The sequence below is a fragment of the Mandrillus leucophaeus genome, unplaced genomic scaffold (genome assembly GCF_000951045.1).
Source record: "Mandrillus leucophaeus isolate KB7577 unplaced genomic scaffold, Mleu.le_1.0 Scaffold34, whole genome shotgun sequence".
NCBI lineage: Eukaryota > Metazoa > Chordata > Mammalia > Primates > Cercopithecidae > Mandrillus > Mandrillus leucophaeus.
In genome coordinates this window covers 1,763,864-1,767,564 of record NW_012103587.1, presented here as the reverse complement: position 1 = coordinate 1,767,564, position 3,701 = coordinate 1,763,864, and the positions used below count along the sequence as shown (strand labels likewise).

Genomic DNA, 3,701 nt, shown 5'->3' with positions numbered 1-3,701 from the left:
GGAAACCCCCATCTCTACTAAAAACACAGAAATTAGCAGATGTGGTGGTGCACACCTGTAATCCCAGCTACTCAGGAGGCCAAGGCACAAGAATCGCTTGGACCCACGAGGTGGAGGTTGCAGTGAGCCGAGATCAGGCCACTGCACTCCAGACTGGGCGACAGAGCGAAACTCTGTCTCAAAACAAACAAACCAACCAAAAACTAAAAGCCTCTTGCACTCCCATGTGTATTGCAGCTTTATTCACAAGTGCCTAGATGTGGAATCCACCCAAGTGTCCGTCAACAGACACATGGATAGAAAAAATGTGGTGTACATACACAATAGAATACTATTCGACCTTAAAAAAATACAAAACAAAATGAAATCCTGGCATTTTTCCTCTACAAAACAAAAACAAAATCATGCTTAAGTTTGGGGGACATTACATAAAGTGAAATAAGCCAAGGACAGAAAGATAAACACTGCATGATCTCACTCATATGCAGAAGCTGAAATAGTTGCTCTCACAAATAGAGAGTAGAATAGTGGTTACCGCAGGTGGTGAAGGTGGGGGAGGTGGGAATAGCCAAAGGTGGGTTACTGGATACAAAAGTACAGCTAAATAGGAGAATAAGTTCCAGTGTCCCTATAGGGTGAATACAACAACTTATTGTATGTTTTCAAATAGCTGGAAGCATGGGTTTTTAATGTCTCCCAACACAAAGAAATGATACATGTTTGAAGGGAGAGATGTGGTCATTGTCCTGACTTGAACATTACAAATTGTGTACATAGATCACAACATCACACCACACTTCATAAATGTGCACAATTGTTATGTGTCAATTAAAACAGTAATAAAAGCCAAAAATAAAAATGAAACACGTGGAAACAGGAAAAACGCCTTTGAGTACAGAGTATAGCAAGGACTTCCAAAAGGAAGCACAAGGAAGGGAGGGGGATGTAGCTCAGTGGTAGAGCGCATGCTTTGCATGCATGAGGCCCCGGGTTCGATCCCCGGCATCTCCATTATAGTTTTGCTGATTTCTCTATTCATTGTGGTCCATAGCTCCTTATCATTAAACTGCCATGGATGTGATCATTATATGTATTATGATTCCAGGCACTACTTGGAGCTCAGATTTTCACACCAGGCGTGATCTTCCCATTCTGAAATCTCTAATGTTTCAAATGCACGTAAGTTAGAAGAGGCTGATGGGAGTAATCAGCAGAAAAGTGTTAAGGCAAAACCTGACTGGATGATTGAAACCACAGCAAACGTCAGCAGGAAGATCATCTGGGGAGTGTACACCACATCTCGTGCCACTGTGATTGCACTGCACTGGTCTCGAGGGCTGTTGACGCATTCCTGGCCATCGGGGGGCAAGTGTGTAAGTTGCTGGAAGGTCTGGGCCCCCCTGTTTGCCATCTCACTCCTCCTCTGCACTGCCACTAACCACCTCATTTGCATGGGAGGAACCCAAAGGCAAACTCGCATCCCACCAGGGCTTTGCTCTCTGCTTCCTCAGCAACACGTCTCCATGGCTGTAATGCACACGCAATTTACATTTATATTCATACACTGTGTTCCGGGGTGAGGAGACCTGCAAACCTACCCCAAAGGTCAAGGGAGCTGAGAGGCCAAAGAAAGGGGCTGACAAATCCAGTTTCTCAGGAAAAAACATTTATTAGGGACTTACCAACAGAAGCCATAGTCTCAGGGTGGTCATCAGAGGATATAAAGTTCACTGTGCCATAACCCCCAACCCAGGGCTTCTATACCATAGGGAAGGAATATTTAGGACAATTGAAGTCAACCCCTCAAGCAAAGGCAAGAATGTTATATGAATCTGCATAAGGGCAGGATTTATGATCTAGGTTGTTCTGATCTAAGGGCAGAATTTATGGTAACAGTAAAGTAGAAATCTTAGAGGCCTTCCTGGAAGAGGCATTAATCAGAAGTTATCTTGGCAGATTAGCATCCAAGACAGAGTTGCTTTCACCTCCACTGTGTTTCTGTATCTTACCATTGAAAGCAAAAGATGGTGGCTCAGGCCTGTAATCCCAGCACTTTGGGAGGCATGAGGCAGGAGTATTGCTTGAGCCCAGGAGTTTGAAAGCAGCCTGGGCAACAAAGGGAGATCTGTCTCAATAAAGAAAAGAAAAGGAAAGAAACAAAGAAAGAAGGAAAGAAAGACAGAAAAAAAGAAAGATAGATTTACTTGCGTGCATGATCTTCAGGCAAAAATAAATACATAAACATAAATAATATTTTTAAAATTTAACCAGGTCCCATCTCTCTAAATAATAATAAGAATGAAAGAAGGGATTCTGCTGCATTCTGTGGTACAGTTCTTTGCAATTATAATGAATTCCTCACCTGTCAGCCCCTTTCTTTCGTTTGACGTGACTTCATGTTTTAAATGGTAAAAGCGTCTAATCTTAGATCTAGAGCTCTCATTTTTGAGATGAGGAAACTGAAACTTGTGAACTGACTCACCAGTTAGGTGGTGACGCATTGGTGACAGCTTGTTTCTAATGAGCTTCAGGAAAGGTTATTTCTCCCTGAAAGTCAACAAGGTTTTAAGGGAAAAAACGTTGAAGATCATTTCTGAAGTCATCAGGACTAACACAAAACTTACATCTTCTGTAACTGCCCAAAGGTTTCTCCTTGCCCTCTGCCTAGACAGAGCCCATTTATTAAGACAGGGAAATTGTGATCCGCCCACCTCAGCCTCCCAAAGTGCTGGGATTACAGGCGTGAGCCACCTTGCCCTGGCATAATAGAGAACGTTTAATTCACACACAGCTGGCAGTGTGGGAGACGGGAGTTTTACTATTACTCAAATTAGTCTCCCTGAAAACTCAGAGATTGGAGTTTTGAAGAATAATTTGGTGGGTAGGGAGGTCGGGAAATTGGGAGTACTGATTGGTTGGATTGGAGATGAAATCACAGAGTCAAAGCTGTCCCTTTGCCCTGAGTCAGTTCCTAGGTGGGGGCCACAAGACCAGATGAGCCAGTTTATCAATCCGGGCGGTGTCAGTTGGCCCAATGAGTGCAGAGTATGGAAAATATCTTAAGCACTGGTCTTAGGTTTTTACAATAGTGATGTTTTATCCTCAGGAGCAATTTGGGCATGGACAGAATCTTGCAGTCTCCAGCTGCGTGACTCCTAAACCATAATTTCTAATCTTGTGACCAATTTGTTAGTCCTGTAAAGCAGTCTCGTGCCCAGGCAGGAAGGGGGCTTGTTTTGGAAAAAGGCTGTTATCACCTTTGTTTCAAAATTAAACTATAAACTAAGTTCCTCCAAAGTCAGTTCAGCCTATACCTAGGGATGAACAAAGACAGTGGAGGTTAGGCACAAGATGGCGTCAAAGAGGTCAGATCTCTTTCATTGTAATAATTTTCTGTTATGACTTTGGTAAAGGCAGTTTCACTTCTGTTTTGTTTCTTGTTTATTTATTTATATATTTATTTATTTTTCTTGAGACAGGGTCTGTTTCTGTTGCCCAGGCTGGAGTGCTGTAGTGCAGTCACAGCTCACTGCAGCCTCAAACTCCTAGGCTCAAGCGATGCTCCCACATCATCCTCCCGAGCAGCTGGAACTACAGGCATGCACTACTGCCTGGCTAATTTTTGTTTGTTTTGGTAGAGACAGGGTTTCACCATGTAGCTCAGGCTGGTATTTAACTCATGGGCTGAAATGACCCTCTCA

At 43.2% G+C, this 3,701-nt stretch overlaps 1 non-coding gene across 1 annotated transcript; it reads left to right on the top strand.

Annotated features, from left to right (window-relative positions):
- Positions 1 to 939: 939 nt before the first annotated feature.
- Positions 940 to 1,011, top strand: TRNAA-UGC. Its single transcript has one exon. It is a non-coding gene; the product is annotated as a tRNA-Ala (tRNA).
- The last annotated feature ends 2,690 nt before the right edge of the window (positions 1,012 to 3,701 follow it).